Below are 17,590 nucleotides of genomic sequence, written 5' to 3' on the forward strand. Positions count from 1 at the left end.
GCTACGAGGTGACTCAAAGTCAATGTGGCAGGAAAGCCCATGAGTGCTGAAAAAAACATTTTTACTCTTAGGTTTAAAACACAGGAATTTTTGGTTAACCCTGAATCACCCACCATATTCAGTGAATCTTTTCCATTTAACGATATTTGAAAATATACAGTTATAAAAATGTTATTAAATTTAGGATCATTCCATTTCCCAATGGGAAGACTCACCAATATTTTATACTGAGGCCACTTTTTAGAAAATCAACTACTGTATAAAAGTGAAGTTTATTCACATTATATTTCTTCTGGTATTGATACTAGGTGCATTTATGTGGAACCTACTACTTGATGTTCTCAACACCTGAGAAATCCCCTTAAGAATCAAACCTGAACAATAAAAAATAGCTGTAGCTAAAGGAAAATGTGAGATGTATTATCAAACTGTAATACAGTAAAACCTGGAAACACAGAAGTAGGATGTAGAAAAGAACGTAAGAGCCTTAAATTAAAAGATGTAAGTTGAGCCTCTTACTTCCTTTTAAAAAAAGTTGTAACTTATAGTTTTCTTTTTTATCTTTTAATACATATTAGTTCATATGTAAACTTCTGAGACAAAAAAATACTGCATAGCTTCAATCTATACCCATCTCCTTTAGACTATATGTAATTATTTTTCCTCTTCTTTTTGTCTCTTATTCTTCCGCTGCCTCTTTTTAAATCACCCCCTTTAGTTCCTGGCTTCCTTTATTTAAAAAGCAGGTGCTGTGATGGCTGGTATTTGACATTCTTGATTAAATAATTGCATTATCTAAACTATCTTCTACTCTTCATGGACCTCCTTTTGTGAAACTCCAAAAATGTCTATTGAAATTTCTCTAATGCTGTCTTATTCTGTGAGCAACTCAGACTGTCACATCATCATTTGATATTATGGAACTAGAGGAAATTTCAGATGGTTTCAATAACCATTTCTGTTACTGTGCTCTTCTTAACTTCTCATTTGGGTTTGCAGATCATTTATATTTAAATATCTTTTATATATGCATCAGTTACAGAAAGAAGTACTGATATTTTGATAATTTTTAACATCTTCATTTTTCTCTTAAAACTTTTTTTTTTGGGGTGCAATTTTAGTACCAATATCCATAAAGTGATGGGTTTTGTGATTTCCTTTTTTGGATACTGACTGGAAGAGCTCCCTCTTTTATCAATGTTTCCATCTAAGGTCATGAAGATGTTATTTTTCTTAAAAACACAATGGAAATGAATACAGATTTTGGTTAATAACGTGAGGTCACTTTAAGGCGAAGCTTAAATTTCAGAAAATTTGGGGCTGCTCTGCCCTTCTGAGAATTCTCCTTAGGGTTTCCTAGCAAATGAATCGCACGCTGGATCAGGCTAGCTGGGTTCTTGTGCCCTCAGACTCTGGGTAGCTGTGACAGAGATAAACAACCAGATTACTCCCCAGCAGGCGCAAGCTGAGTATCTCGGAATTACAGTTTTAATGTTACTCCCTCTTGCCCCAAACGTGGCTTTTGGCATTTCTTTGCAGGGGCCTGTGATAACTGTGGCTTTGGCTAGCTTGAGTTCCAGGAGTAGCAGCAAAGATGACTGAGATGAGGCCAGAACACAATTCCATATGTCAGCTAGAGTCAGCACGAGGTCCCGTCCACCATGAGCACCGGGGAGAGAGCAGAAGACAGCATGCGCCAAACACACCGACTCTCGACATTTACAGCCAAAAATCATCGTCTTCTCATGGAGAGGAGGGATATGGGGGGTGGGTCTATGGGGACTATGGGAGAAGTACAGATCCCCAAGTCATTGTCTTTATTGCAGCTTTCGTATAACCTTTTGTATGGCATGGGTGACAGTTACACTCTGCATCAGAAATACAGCTGGAAATGCTATTCTGTATTTTAAAAATTGGAGATCCTTTGGCTTGCTAATAATTTTAATGTGCTACTTTCAAGTTCACCACTGACTGAAACTATATTTCTTTACTCTTAAGCTAAATGATACCTTATATCTCATCGAATTTCTCTTGTTATTTTTAAGCAGAACTGTTATTAAGTTTCAGAATCAAGCTGGCATCTGACCTAGCACACCTGGGAAGAATAAGCACACTGATTTGCCCATTACAGAATGAATCAAAAGCTGTTCTATGACTTACCATGACACGCGTCATTATTACACACTCATAATGGGCCAGGCACTATGCCGAACACTTTAAAACATTAACTCTAACTCTTCCAAAAATCTGCAAGGTAGCTGTTATTACTTTGTCTTACAGATGACAAAACTTAATCCTCCAACAGGTAAAAAGTTACTAAATCACAGCAAATGGCAGAGCCAGGATCTGAATTTGGATCTGTCACTCTGCCACACCGCTTCTCAATACATCTGCAATGATCGAGAACAGTGGCACTCAACGTTATGAGACCCAATTTAAAACATATTTTACAATGCTCCTTATTATCTGAAAAAAATTCACAAAATATATAACATATTTACACAAATAATTTTCACTAAAGCAATATAGTGCTCTAAAATACAGAATAAATAGAAAATAAAGTGTTATTTCAATATGTAATGCTTGTATATAGCTAGGTCAGAAGTAGTCAGATACTTCCATCTATTTGTAGAATCACCAAGAATCTTTCGGGTATAAATGCAGGTTAATAAGGTGTCTTATCAGAGACTCAATATATGGGGGCACTGTTGCCACTGAGGTGGTTTTGAACAACTCTAGAAAGGTTCTAAGCAAAAAGAAAAGAAAAGAAGTTTGATTGTCTATCAACTTATATAGTGGTTCTATTCCTGGAAAATTTAGTATGTAGTAAAACTATACAAAATTGAGTTTAATGCAAAACAGAAGTTCTAAGGTCATGATTTTGAACAGTTTTTGTTTTTATTTTCACCTTCACGCATGTCCAGATGTGATGATTCCATATTGTGTGGGTTGTTCCGTGTCCCACAGGGCGTCTCGGGTCCCTGTGGCCCACTGGCCCCAAACATCATTCAAACCCAAAATGTCTGCAAATTTCTGAAAAAATTTTAGGGGGCAGTATTGCCTCCCATTGAGAATCACTGTTGTAAGTGTTTTCCTTCGGCTAAGATGTGGAAGACAGTAAGTAGGCTTGTTCTCCCTTTTGGAAGCTGATCAAAAAATGAAGAATGCTCATCTGATTCTCTGTATGGCTTTTTTACTTCAGCACAGCACATTACTCTGTGAAGTCACTGTATCCATATTATAACAAATTACACCCAAACTCAGATGCCTAAAATAACAAGCACTTATGAATCTCTCAGTTTCTGTGAATCAAAATTTGGAAGCAGCTTAGCTGAGTGGTTCTGGCTCAGGGGCTTTCACGAGGTTGCAACTGAGTTGTTGGCCATGGCTACAGTCCTCTGAAGGCTTGTCTGGGACTTGGGGACACACTTCAAAGTTCACCCACATGGCCGTTGGTGGGAGGCCTCCTTCCTCACCGTACAAACCTCTCTGTAATGAGAGTCCTCATGTCCCAGCACCTGGCTTTTGCCAGAGCAAGTGATCCAACAGAGAGAATGAGGAGAAGCTGAAGAGCCTCTCATAACTCAGCATCTACAGTTGTACGTTGTAACTTTTGCTTTGTTCTATTTGTTAGAAGCGAGTCGCTAAGTCCTGCCTACATTCAAGGGGAGGCGAATCAGGCCCCAGTTTTGAAGGGAGGAGTATCAAATTTGTGGGTATGTTTGAAAAATGACCACATGGAATATGAAAGATCTACAGAATGAACAGGGCCCCCATAGATCTAATATAACATGGGCGTGGAGTGATGGGACATAGCGTGATAGAAATGGCTGTTAATGGGTCTAGGTTTTGAGATGAGTTAGGAAGGATGAGATTGGAATCAGTTGAGAAGAGAAAACTGGCAGAAAACGAGCAAGTGAGCAGACTCTTAAGGCAACTGTACATTTCATTTTACATAGCATCTAAAGATCTTTACCTATCTATCCCACAGAACTCTAATTCCTTCATCGTCATTTTATCTAAAGAAACACAGATAAAATTCACTGTGATTCTTAAACGTTTGAACTTTTTGATAATATACTTAGCAGGAAATAATTAGACATGTGGAAAGCTTCCAATATGCCTTCTGTACCTATCACTGGAGAACTCTGAACTGAGATTATAATGAGGAGAGCTGTATTAGATAACATTCTCCATTCTGCTGTGCATCCTCCAGGCTGAACGAACCCATCATTTTTTATCAAGTATGTTCTATTTAGCATTTCAGCCAGCTTTCCAATTTAGCTAACTTTCAGGTTTTCTGGTTTACTATTTATTTGTGCTTCTAAGTAGAAGTCGAACATCTCATTTGCATACACACAATCTGTTGACCCCTTATCTTTTGAGGATCAGATTCAAAAACTCAGGGCGATGCTCAATGCCAGCTGGAAAGGCGGGCTTGGGTGGGACAGTCTCCTCTTCCCACGGGGTCATTTCCGTGAAGTGTTATGGCTGAGCCAGGGCCATTCATTTTAACCATTTACGGTAAAGTTCTCATGTTTGCTAATTACCTGGCAATATTTAATACACTCACAATGTGAAAGAATTCACTGCTTCCTAGTGACGATCAGAGGCATGAAACACTTAGAAGCACGCTTCCTCTATCTAGATTTTGTTCGTCTTTCTCTCAAGACCCAGCCTAAGATCTAACTCACCCAGCGAGTTCTTCTGATTACCACAGACGTCCCTAAACTTTCTTTCTTGATCTTCATCAGCACTTGAAGCCAGAACTACATAATTCAACTTCTAGTGGTTTTATTGTATATTGTTGTTTTATCAGCTCAAATTGGAGAGGATTTTCAAATTCCTAACCCTATTATACTTCTGGGGAAATATTCATTGGTTAATTTTTAAAACTCTAATTTTTTTCCCTAAAATTTACTGAAATAGTTGGCCTTAAAATTATTTAAACTTTTCCTGAGAATTTCTTAACCCTATATTCTACAAGGAATGTAGCTAACATTACTCGTTGATCCAAATAACTACTTAGAAGGCAAGGAGAAGACACTAGAAAAGAGACTTCTTTGAGCTAGGACACATATCCCTTAAACCTCGGATTCTTTATTTTATCGCAAGGCAAGAAACATTTTAAAAATGACTTTTAAATGACAGTATTCTTTATCTATGGGACCTGTTATTTACTATTATCAATTATTAGAAATAGGATCTCACATAAGAAAGTCGATCAACCGAAGAATACTTGTTTATAATAATTACAGCAGCAGCGATTTTTGTTGCCTCCACTTATTTTGTTGTTACTTGTTTACGTGGAGAACACCAGTTACATAAGCACTGGGCTGACCCGAACTATTAATAATCGAGCCCTGCAGAAAATGTCCATTCAAGCATTATTATGAACAAAGCGCAGTTACCATAACTATTTGCTGAGCTATTTCACAAGGTCTTTGTTCTTTATAAAATGGCATTTGAGAAAAGACAAGCGGTTTTTTTCTTTAAAATATTAATCGCGTATGGACTTTTTATTCCATGGAAGGTCTAAAATACATCTAAATAACCCTTCTCATTGAAAACAAAACAAAATCAACGACAAACAGAAAACCACCACATACTGAGCACGTGTTTTGCAGACTTTATCATATCTGGTCCGCATGATGTCTCTAGAAGGTAGAAATTACGGTACCGCCTTACAGAGGAAGTAATTTAGAATTCCAGAGGTGGCTTGAGGCCTCAGATTTAGCTATTAAACTTGAAGGCAGAATTAGAACTCATCCTAAAGCTCTTACAGTATTCCCTTTACCATGTTGTAAGAAGACAGCATTTGTAGCGCCATCACGTATGGGGTGAACGGCAGGACCGGCCTGCTATAAATGGTAGCCCTCTTCATTTGTGCTGCAAAAGTGAAAACTTTGGACTCCATCTGTGTGCCACACCTAGAGACCTACTTACTGATGGAGACTAATCTTGAGCCTGGTCCTACAAAGCATTTTAAATACCAAGACAAAAGGAAAAGTCAGGGTATCTCAAAGTGTGACAGAAATAACTTCCTCTGCATCAGAGAAGGAGCTCCCAGCAAAAAGAATACCCTGAGCTACCAGGGCTACAACTTGTCCAGCATCGAGAGGTCCCTCGAAGACACAGAGCAGCTCGGGAGCAGGGTGTCTGACAGTCTACGCCATCTGGATCTCTCTCTGCATAGAAGTTTTCAAATAAGACCTCATGAATTCTAATATGCATGGAATCATGGAATGGGAATCAGTAGGAAAATAGATTTGCTTTACAGAAATTTACCACGTAGCCAAGTGTGATAACACACAGTCCATAAGGTGAGGGACAGCTGAAACCACAATACTGTGTTCACTGTCTGCCCAAGTTCAGTTGCTTTAAATGTTACATTTACAACCATTTTCCTCTTTACACTATGCTGGTGCATGACTGACGGACCGAGACTATTTAAAAAAAAAAAAAGGGCTCTGAGAACTGCGGCTTTGTCGACTTAACTTGCTGTGTGGAACACTGGTCAGAGCCCAATAGGCATTCTAGGAATTTATAATGCTATTTGGGGTTGGTAATTATAATTAGGCGATAGCTGAAATCTGAAACAATTCAGCAGTAAAATTGAGATTAAAATGTGAGGTCGTTGCCTCCTAGCAGTCACAATCAAACTGCTGGTGCATGAGTATGACACAGATTTTAGAAAAGAAGACTGCCCTTTAAAATGGTCCATTCAAACTGGAAAGCCTTCTGGACAAACGACTGAGAAGAAGCTGACTCACTCATGTGCCTGCAAACACTTTAAAACTGTACTTTAAATGATGCTCTGCTTTGAACAGATAATTGGCTCAATTCTTCCCTTTCTCTGTGTCTGTAACTCCCATTGAAATCAATGAGAAATGCATATTCAAAAGGACAGGAGAACAAAGCTGCAGGTTGAATTAATGGGATAAAGAACTGCAGGTCTCTTAAAGCTTGTGCAATTAAATTGTGGCCTCCCGCATTTCTCTAGGGTCACCAGCAATTTGCTGGCCTAGGAAAGCTAGCTGACTTCATTTTCAGAGGTGTCACAATGTGTAGAATGCGTTTTCTTAGACATCAACACGTGATCCCTCTCGGCTCAAAATCTACCTCACTCTAATCTGTTTAGGACCTGATACCTTGGAGTCTGGGATTTCATTCACGTGCCCTCATCACCAGCTAAGATCATCAATCAATCAATAGGAAAAAACTCCATTTAAAAGTGATGGAGACTAAGTACATACGACTATCTTATTTTTCTATAAAAATATTTGCCTATGCATCATTAATATACATGTTAATTATGCGCCGTCTTTCCCAACCGGAATGAAAGCTCCAGCTGGCAAGAACTTTGTCTTATTTATCATTATATCTTTAGCACTTGACCTGGTTGTGACTGTTAAATGTTTTTAATCATCAAAACACTTACAGGCATATTTAACACGATATTCATAATACCACAAGAACAATATTTGCTTTTAAAGACTGCAAATGTATAAAACTCAGTATTTGCATTTAAACATTTCTCCACGGAAGGGGAAGAAGGTATTTAGTAACCGCCTACTAATACTAGTTTCTCAACAAATATTTTTTTCCATGAATTCTCACAGCAGTGGGGTGGGATGTAGCATATTTATTTTTATGTTACAGATACAGAAATGGAGGCTTAGAGGAATTAAAGGGCTTCCCCAAGGACACAGAAAGTGGAAGTGGCAGGGCTGAGGTCTGAAAGCTCCTTTGACTGCAAAGCTCAGACTTATCTCCCTTTATCTCATTGCTTACAATTTGAAAAATAAGGAAAGGGAACATACTTACAAAATGGAATGGGTCTCTAGCAGTCAACAGTAAGAAAGGGTGATGATCACATGGCCATCAGCGTACCAAGAGAAGTATCAAGTAGGTGTACAGATAAGGTGAAGTGGCATAAAATGACAAGAAGGAGAAGGCGGGGGACTGGCTTTCCGGAAGAAACCCAGGACGCAGAAACTGAAGGCTGTGCCCCTTGCCTGCTAGTTCGCTGACGCCATGACCCGTCTAGCTGGGCACATATGAGACACAGTTTTCCATCTGCTGTGACTCGTTGGTGGCCTATCCCTCACCCCCTTTCCCCCTCTGCTCTTTGGTTACACGTCCTCAAAATTTCATCACTTCTGCATGTTTTACAAACCACATCAGATTTCTTCCTCTCCAGGCACGCCTTCTCCAGCGTTTTCTGTTTTCCCCGACATGCTACCCCTCCCAGTCTCTCCACACAGTATTTTCAAATGCTAACCACATTCCCAATTTGTACTTCGACTCAAAATCTACATCAGAGTAGGGATTCACAGCTTGGAGGCATCTATCCACAAGCAGTCTGGACATCCAGAAAAATTTTCCGCCATGCTCTGGGATGTCACTTATGCTTTCTGCTCCGCTGACTTCGTCCTGGGCTCTGGAGGGTGCCTCTGCCCCCTTCATAAGTCTATGCTGAGCGTGCTGGGGAGGGCACGAGCATTGTTCTGTAATAGAAGCTGAAAGCCTCCTGGGACTTTAATAAAATTATTCTTAGTAATACTAATAAAATATCAAATGGTACTAATAAATAATAGTAATAACGATAGAAATAATAAAACCCACCATTTATTGTTGGTCTGTTGCAGGTGCTGCACTAGCCCGATCCTTTAACTGGATTATTTCATCTACTCCTTCCGCAGCCCCAGTGAGGGACAGGTTGCTGTCCCCATTTTATAGTTGAGGGAACTGTGGCTTTATAGCAATTAAGCACCTTGGCTAAGGATTTGCAACTGGTATGTGACAAAACTGGGATTTGAACCAGGTGTCCTGACCCCAGGGCTGGTGATCTTCACCACGGCGCCACCCGGCACGGATCTGGGTAAGGCTGTAGTCATCTCTGGGAGCTGGTGTGGGTAGGAGCAATCCAAGGACTCAGGGCCATTTGTGGAGAGAATCCCACAATTAGACGATTGGGATTGTGTTTAAGATAATGATGACAGCTGTGGGGATGAACATTCAATAAGTGGAAAGGAATGAAAATTTGGCATCAGTTAAAATATTCTCTTATATATACTGCAATTTAGTTTATAAAATACTTTCAGTCTATTACCCATCTCACTAATAATTTTCTCCCTCTTGTGCCTGGATCCTGTGCTAATGGCGGCCAGCTTCCTCAATGCAAGACGGTGTTAACACACATACATCACAATTCTCCTGCTGAGGTAGCAGAGGGCACCGGGAGGAACTGGGAGCTCTGAGCAATCCAGTGACTTTGCCAAGGCCACGTGACTAATAAGTGGCAGCATCCAGGGCATCTGGCCCTCAGCCCAGGGCTCCCTACCTGCCTCATAGACCCTCCCAGGCATGGAGAAGTTCCCTTCTTACTTCACTGTTCCCACTGCATGAATACTTCTAAGATTTTAGGTGAATGAATTTGGACATTTGACAACTGGACATTTCTTCAGCGGTCTGCAGAGGGTTTGTTGCAGGATGGGTTGATGGAAGGCCACACCCTCCTCTCCTGATGGCCACCCAGTGGCTCCGTTATTTTAGACAAGTCAATTGCCTTTGTTGGGCCTCATTTTACCATCTATAAAATGGGTATTGCACAGGGTCGTTGCCAAGATCCAGTGAGATAATGAATATGAAAACGTGTGAACTATAAAGCATAAGAGAATGTAAGTCTTGCACCTTCACGGAAGTTTTGCTGTAGATATTTAGTGCCTTAAAGGAAAAGTTAATTGGCAAACAGGATAAAAAGCTATGATTTTTCTCAGGCGATTACTCTGGTTTCTTTCCAATCTCCCACCTCCTTCGTGCACTCCTGCCCCATGCTATACATTTAAATGTCCCTAAAAAGCAAGCACTGTAGTTATTTAACTTGATTTCTATGTTGGCCAACATAGCCTGCTAAACAAAATGTTTTGATGAAAGGTCTACAGGAAAATTCTGTTATACACATACATCCTGTATAATACATTAAAGGGATTAGCATGCAATATTAATTAATGACCTTTCCTTGCTGCTCGTGTTAGGGTGTGCTGGTCATTAGGAGGAACTTCAGAGATATGATGCTGAGTACTGACAATGGGCAGGAATTGCCTGGTGTGCAAGTGGCTGGGTGTGTGTGTAAAAGGGTGGTCTGTTACTGGAATAGCACGTACAAAGGTCTCGAGGTGAGAAAGGGCATCGCATGGGTCCCGAATGGCTTCTCTGAGAGGCAAAGACGGGTGTTGGGGAAAACAACCTGTCCAAAGCTTATCCACCCGGAACGATCAGCTTGAGCACCCTTAACACAGCTCTTAGAAAGTAAAAGAGGTCTGTGTAAAGGGTATAAGGACAACGATTGGCTGAGAATATAGTAACAAGATGCCCTTTCTTCTGTTCTCACAACTCTGACCCCTCGGCAAAATATCCTCACGGTACAGGCATTCTTTCTCCACAGGCAAGTGATGCGGTGCCACTGGTCTTGCTCGAGTCGTATTGGGCTGCTTTTCACCAGGTAATTGGTGCTGCGGCATCAGGTGAATAAGTAGAGGTGCCTTTCTGAAATACTAAGCCCTGTCCAGAGCAGACACTTCCCCTAGTCTCTGCCCCCATCCCTCCCCAAATCAGGCTGCAAATTCCTAAGTAGAAGCTGACTTTCCATATGTTCACTTACTCCTAACGTGAAGTCAGATCTCAGTTATTCTTGAGTGAAGTCGGAACTCAGTTATTCTTGGTTCTCCTGTCTACTTCATTTAAGGTAAATATGGTTTAATAATGCTGCAAACAGCCCTCTGGCCAGGAACCATGACAAAGTTATTTCTGATGTGCTGTATGTTTTAAATTGAAACATACTTATCGTCCAAATTTAAACACATTCACTATATTTCCATTTTTCCAAGGCAAGATGATCACTATAATATTCTAGAAAATCCCTCGAATAATGGTTGACGCTAGCTCTCTTTTTTCTTATTTATCAAAAAAACACACACACACACACACACACACACACACACACACACACACTGAAGGAGAACTCAAGTTATCTTTGCTTTGGCATGTTTGGGGCGTGGCAAGCAGATCGGTTCGTTGGAAGGTTGTGTGCAGTGGAAGCCCTGATGGATGAAGCTGGAAAGTTAGGGCGGGATCAGATTTTGAAAGACCCTAATGCTGAGGAGTTTGGCCTTTATCTCGTAGGCCTTTGTCTCAGGCAGCCTTGATGTTGGGCTGTTTCAGAAATCAAGTATGTTTTAACAGAAGACAAAAATGAAACGGGGGCTCCTGAGGGCAGGATGGGGTTGGAAAGCTGCTGCTATTCACATTTTATATATAAAGAACGTGAGGTACAGAGAGAGGAAGGAATTTGCTAAGGATGTCACAGCTGAGTGGCGAATCTGCCTGGAGGTTTTAGTCCACGGCTGCCTTGACGCCTTTCGCCGACAGAGAACAAGGGACAAGAGGAGTGAGTGGGCACCGCACAGGGGGATGGAGAGAGCAAGTCCACTCTTAGCCATGTACATTATTCATTCACACACGGTCTTGAAAGGATTCCTTGCATGTGGCAGTTGAAAAAAAATTTCCGGGGGGAGGGGGCGGGGAAAGCAAAACCCCAGAAAACCCAGAGATAAAGATGGGAAAGAAAATATTGGTGTGGATATGCAGACATCTCACTCGTGTATCTGTGAATACTGCTTCCCCTCCCACCAAGAGCCTATCCAAGGAGCATTATTACCAAGAGAATAAAAGGAAGAGAGTGAATCCTACGACGCATGAGTGATGAGTAGGAAGTGATGAGTAGGAAGAGAGGCAGCAGCAAGTTGGGAGCTGAATGTAAGGTGCATTAGAGAAGCCATAGCAGGAAAATGGTAAGATGAACCAGACATACCTCTGAGAATCACTCATAGAAGTGGACTCAGAAGTGTTCTGAGGAAGAGATTCATCTAGAACGTACCGAGGGCCTTTGTGGTACAGTGTGATGCCCATCTCTCCCCAAAGAAGCCCATGCCCAGGTCCTAATCTCTGGAAACTATTTTACCTGGTAGGAAGGACTTTGTGATGGGGACACAATCCTGGATTATCTAGGTGGCCCCAGTGTAATCACTGGGAGTCTTGAATGTGGAAGAGGGAGGTAGAAGAGTTGGTCAGAGTAATGACCTGTGAGAAAGATTCCACCGGATGTTGCTGGCTCTGCAGAAGGGGGAGAGGGGTGACGTCAATGGAGGAGCACCAGCAAGCTCTAGAAGACAGAAAAGACGAGGAAACAGAGTCTTCTCCTAGAACCTCGAGAAGAAATGCGGCTCTTCAGACCCATTGTAGACTTCCGACCTCCAGAACTATAAGATAGAAAGTTTGTGTTGCTGGAAGTCACCTTGTGGTCATTTGTTACAGCAGCTTCTCAGAACCGTACCAGGTGCTGAGCGGGAATCATGGCATACCCAAACAATGCACGTGAGCTAGGGGCTCTGGGGTATGCTTGCACAGAATCTGAGTTTCCTAGGCTACAGATGTGTCATCATCCTCCAGGATTTTGTGAGCCGGGTGGTGAGAGTTCATCGGTTATTTCCAGCTCTACTCTCTCAAGTTTTTCCCCCTCTTTTTCATAATGCTGTTCTCTGCTGCTTCTTTTAGGGCATATTTCTCAGAAATACAGAGTCAGAACATGGAGAAGGAGGAATAATTCAAGTATCTGTATTATAGACGAAAATACTATTAAGTTTTTAAAATCGGTTACTTATGAAATCATAAATAAGACAGTGTATGCTTTCTTTGTCTCATTTGGCAATGGCTACTTCGGTACAGAAAAATAGGCAGTTTGCTCAGTAATTTGTCAAGGACTGAAATGAAGTGACTCTAAGAGGCTATTTTAAGAGCTTCACAGAGTCCTTTACATGTCATGGCGAACACGGTAAAATGTACTCCCATGAAATATAATTTTTATTATAAAATATTTGAAAGGTTTTTAAATCATTTTTTAAAAAATATTTACTATAAGTATGAAATAATATTTGGTTTGTGGTGATGATCCTGCTTACTTAGAAATTCTAATGATGTGAGCAAATTACACCTATGGATTGTTGGCAAGTGTTTTGAAATGTTTATAAATACTAAACCGTTAACAAATTTGGCATTACATTATATTCTGTAGCTATTTTTTAACTTTGATTTTGTAGTTTTCTTACTTTAGAGTAAAAAAATTTGTTTCAGTTTTCTCAAACATTTCATAGGCCCAAGGCACTGTGCTCACAGCACTGAAGGGCAAATGGTCCTGTATATCAGCACTACACCTACAACTAACTGAGCTTGACCATGTGATGGCTTCTTTTATAAGGGAGAAGAGTTAAGGTTATGATAGAAACCATGATACAAATTCTAGCACCAAATTACTACTAATTCAACAGCTTGCTACTCTAACTCACTTCTTGGTGATGCGATCATCATTTTCATTAGCCAGAGACAGCGTTAGTGCAAGGACCAAGAAAATGGACTTTGAAGTCAGGCCTCCAATCCTGGCTCTACCGCTCACTTAGCTGTATGACTGTCTAAGTCACTTATGCTCGCTCTCTGTGCCTCGGATCCGCCATCTGTGACATGGGAGTCATAATAGTGGCTACCTCAGAAGATTAATATTTACAAAGCACTTACAACAGAGGTCAGGATACAATAAGATATGTGTGTGTGTGTGTGTGTTCCCTAAATTTTTCAAAAAAAAGTGTTTATTCAGAACTTACTGAGCTCAACTATACAGCTCCCAGAGTGAAGACTGAGACCCAATCGCTTTTCTCAATGCACTGAAATTCTAGTGGGAGACATGTGCAGAAACGGAATAAACACAGCGATATAAAGCTTACACGAAAGTAGTTCATTTTAATAATAAAAACAGGTCTACGGCCATGCCACCCTGAACAAGCCCGATCCCTTCTGACCTCGGAAGCTAAGCAGGGTCGGGCCTGGTTAGTACTTGGATGGGAGACCACCTAGGAAGACCAGGTGCTGTAGGCATAAAAATAAAAAATAAGGGGTCGTAAGCTGACAAGGTCCTTGCAATCTGTGAGGAATAAATAAAAATAAAACAATAATAATAATAATAATAAAAAGGATTTTACCCAGTTAGAATTGAAATCGTTTTGAATAATTAAAGTCTTTCAAAATATTGAAAATAAAACTAATCAAAACTTAATGACTATTAAGTGCCTATGTTGTTTGCCGTCCTGTGTGGTCCAGTGTGACGGCTCTGCATGAAGGCATTCGCTGAGGGGAGGGAAACGATGTCGAGAGCCTGCTCTCTGCCAGGGGCTTTTACATTTTTCTTATTTAACTCTCTCAGCAAACTTTAGTGTGCATAGTCACTCCCATTCTACGAAAGAGTTACCTGAGTCTCAAATATGTTAAGACAGAGAATTTGAATCTAGATAAAACTCTCAGGCTCAAAGCCAATTTTATTATTGCTGAACCAATGGTTTTCGACATTTATTAGCAGAAACCTAGCTTCAAAGAATTCATGCATTGGTAAGTATATTATTTTATTAGTATAAATAGAAGTTATGTTTAGAACTTTTTTAGCAGTTACAGTTAAAACAGTAAACATTTATTTGTCATAAAGTCAATCAATGAAAATAATGTGTCTATAGTGAGGAATATAAACGTTTGAAATCAGAGGTTATGAATGATATCACAGTCATACTGGTCTCAGTGCCTGATTTTTGTTTTACGATAGAAAATCCTGCGTCAACTGGTTGTAAATTGTAATAGATTTTTAACAGGTCACCTTGTAAAGCAGGCTACTCTTCAACGAAGATGATACAGAAGCCTGAACGACGTGAGTAGAAATTAAATTCTATTTTATTACAATTATTCATCAGGCCTCTCCTATGCGTCAGGCACGCCAGGGTTTCCACGGTGCACATGGCAGACATAATGTTTGATCTCCAGACAAGTGCTCTGAGAGGAAGAATACCGGTCAAGAACATTCACTGGAGTGAAACATTTACACAGACGGATTTTTTCCCCCCATAGATATAAATGGATCGGGTCTAATTAACCTCTCATGAAGAGATTTTTCCCAGTTGAATTTATACTCATGGGTCATGAATTCTAGGCATTAGGCATAAACCGACTGGCGTCCTTAGAAAATTAAAACCAAAACTTTCTCCATCTACTCTTTTTTGCTCCGTCACCACTGATTCTCTGCTATGGTTTTTGTAACCCTGGGTCCTGGGGATGATCACTTTAGGGGCTGGAGACGAGTTCCTTTTCTAGTTGATAAGTGTGAGGCCAGGGTTGGAAACATCTTGAAGCTTCTGTGAAGTTTTGGATTCACTCAAAATTAGCCTGCAATTTATGAAGCGCAGAAGGAACTATATCCATCCCAGTGATGGACAGTCCAGGATGAAGGTGCTACAGAAATCCGCCCCCCACCCCCCGCACTCAGATATCAAGAACTCCACTAGTTGGCACTGAACAATACAAGTAATTGAAGAGGATAAACTTTGGACTTAAAATAAAATTGAATTCACTAGGACAAGAGAACCTGATTGAAGACTTTATTTTCTTTGGACTTTAATTTGTAAAGTAATTAAATATTTGAATTTAAATTTCTCTCCAGGAATTTGAAAATGGTAGGCAGCTTATATTCATGTTGGCCATCTATTATCAAAGTATCTTAATGGTGCTTGCTCTCTACCACCTATTACGTGCACTATCAGAAACATGGCCGTCTATAATTTGGAATGGGGAACAGGAAATAGATTTTCAGCCTTGGCTACAGCACAGCCTTGGAGCTAATTTAATTGATGTATGTTTTTCATCAATTTCAGAGCTTTTGGGAGGGAAATCTACACTGCCCATCAATGATGTCATGATGATTCCCAAAGGAGCAGTAGTTGGCACTGGAAGAATGGCCAGCAGGAACAGAACTACCCTGAGTCACACACTGCAAGTGGGAAAACAAAGAGCTGTGTGTGATGGCCCTAAAAGGTGCCAGTTGCCTTTTTTGATCTACAATGTTGCCCGACGGTCCCAGCTGCCACACCTGTGTGTCCAGCATCATGTTCACCGATGCCAGGCTTCTCCGAGTTCCTCCCCACCAACGCTGAGCCTGGTGAGAGTACAAGCCCCGCCCCATTCCTGCCTGATGTGGAACTTCTCTAGCAGGTGACTAGCTGAGGACTTTCTCGTCGGCCTGTCCAAAACTCCCTTAGAATCGCACCATGTCTACCCAGTCATTCTGCCTTCCCCCTCTCCTTTCACGGGTATTAGACATACACCCTGGTCTGAGGCTCTCTTTACTCACTAATGCTGCTTCCATGTATCCCTCACAAGTATCTCCCCCAACAAAACTCCTGCGCATCTAATCTCATCTAGGTATCATGTTGAATAAACGTGTTGAAGAATGTTTGGGGGAAGAAAAGCATTTTCAAAGTATAAAGCTAAAATACGACACTTAGGGGACCTCTTTACTGCCATCTCCACTTCCCCCAACACCAGGGTCCTTTCGATACATTACATAAACTACTTCGCAAAACCAAGGATGGAAAAACAAAAACAAAAACATGGTTTTGCCGTAAGAAGAAAATAAAGATGAATCTTTAGGGAATTCTGACCAGAGCAGATCAAGGTTGAATTGGATCCCAAGACAAAAGAGAGGATATTAAAGGAGATAAATAGAGGACAGGGATACGGTCACATTCTAAGCTAAAAAAAGGAACTGGCTAAAGGATTTGAGTCTCTTTTGGGTCCAAAGAAAGTTGCAGGTAAGGCTCTGAAGCAGAGAATTTGTCATAGTGAAGAAAGGAAGCAATTAAAGTAGGAACAATCTAAGAAACATTTTCTAGGTCAGTATGAATAGTAACAACATTCCAGAGATAGTGCTAAGCAGCCATGAGTAGGGAGAGACTGGAGGCAGAAAATGATCTACTACTGAGCCTCGTTTTTGTAGTAATGAAAGTCCAAGCTAAGGCAATGGAGGACAGACTGAAAGACACCAAAGAGAGGGCTGTTCGTCAGACGGCTTTGAAGCATGTTTTCAAAGGTTAAAATCTAATCTGAACTCGACGTCCACCAGACACAAAATGACTGTGTCAATATTTATTAAGGAAAGATGAGAGCATGGAGAGTTAATCACGCTTCAAATAATTTAACTCTCAAGCAATCAAACCCCAAATGAAACAATACAAGAGAAACCTCCCCAGTTTGTGTCAGATTACGTTAGTCTAAAATTTAAAACCTTCATAAGGTACCCAGGATGACCAGAGGATCGCAGATTTAGACCCAACGCTAAAAAGTCAGAAGCAGTTTCCACATTTTGGTAGATTTCAGGCAAGATATGTCAAAAGATAAGCTTGACATGGACAGCCTGTCTCCCTTGAAAATTAAGCTTCTGTGTACAGAGTACTTCAAGTAACCAGTTCCTGCTTTCACCCCTGGCTCCAAAAGCAGGTCTCACAGGACTCCATTTCAGCAAAAACCTGCCAGATCACCCCACTGCTTTGCATTACCTACCTTGTTTGTGTTAAAATAACAGAATTCGCATCTGACTGATTTGTGAAGGAAGACACTGCTTCAAAATTATTCGCTGATCTTCTTTAATATACAAACAAGCAGG

General features: G+C 40.7%; 1 protein-coding gene and 1 non-coding gene across 2 annotated transcripts in view; one reads left to right on the forward strand and one right to left on the reverse strand.

Annotated features, from left to right (window-relative positions):
• The window catches only part of ATRNL1 (attractin like 1), a 548,298-nt gene that overhangs the window by 19,915 nt on the left and 510,793 nt on the right, over positions 1 to 17,590 (reverse strand). The window lies entirely within an intron of this gene.
• LOC112470137 lies at positions 13,871 to 13,989 on the forward strand. The gene has a single exon (XR_003042868.1). It is a non-coding gene; the product is annotated as a 5S ribosomal RNA (ribosomal RNA).

This window comes from Pteropus alecto, unplaced genomic scaffold (genome assembly GCF_000325575.1).
Source record: "Pteropus alecto unplaced genomic scaffold, ASM32557v1 scaffold177, whole genome shotgun sequence".
In the NCBI taxonomy this organism is placed as follows: Eukaryota; Metazoa; Chordata; class Mammalia; order Chiroptera; family Pteropodidae; genus Pteropus; species Pteropus alecto.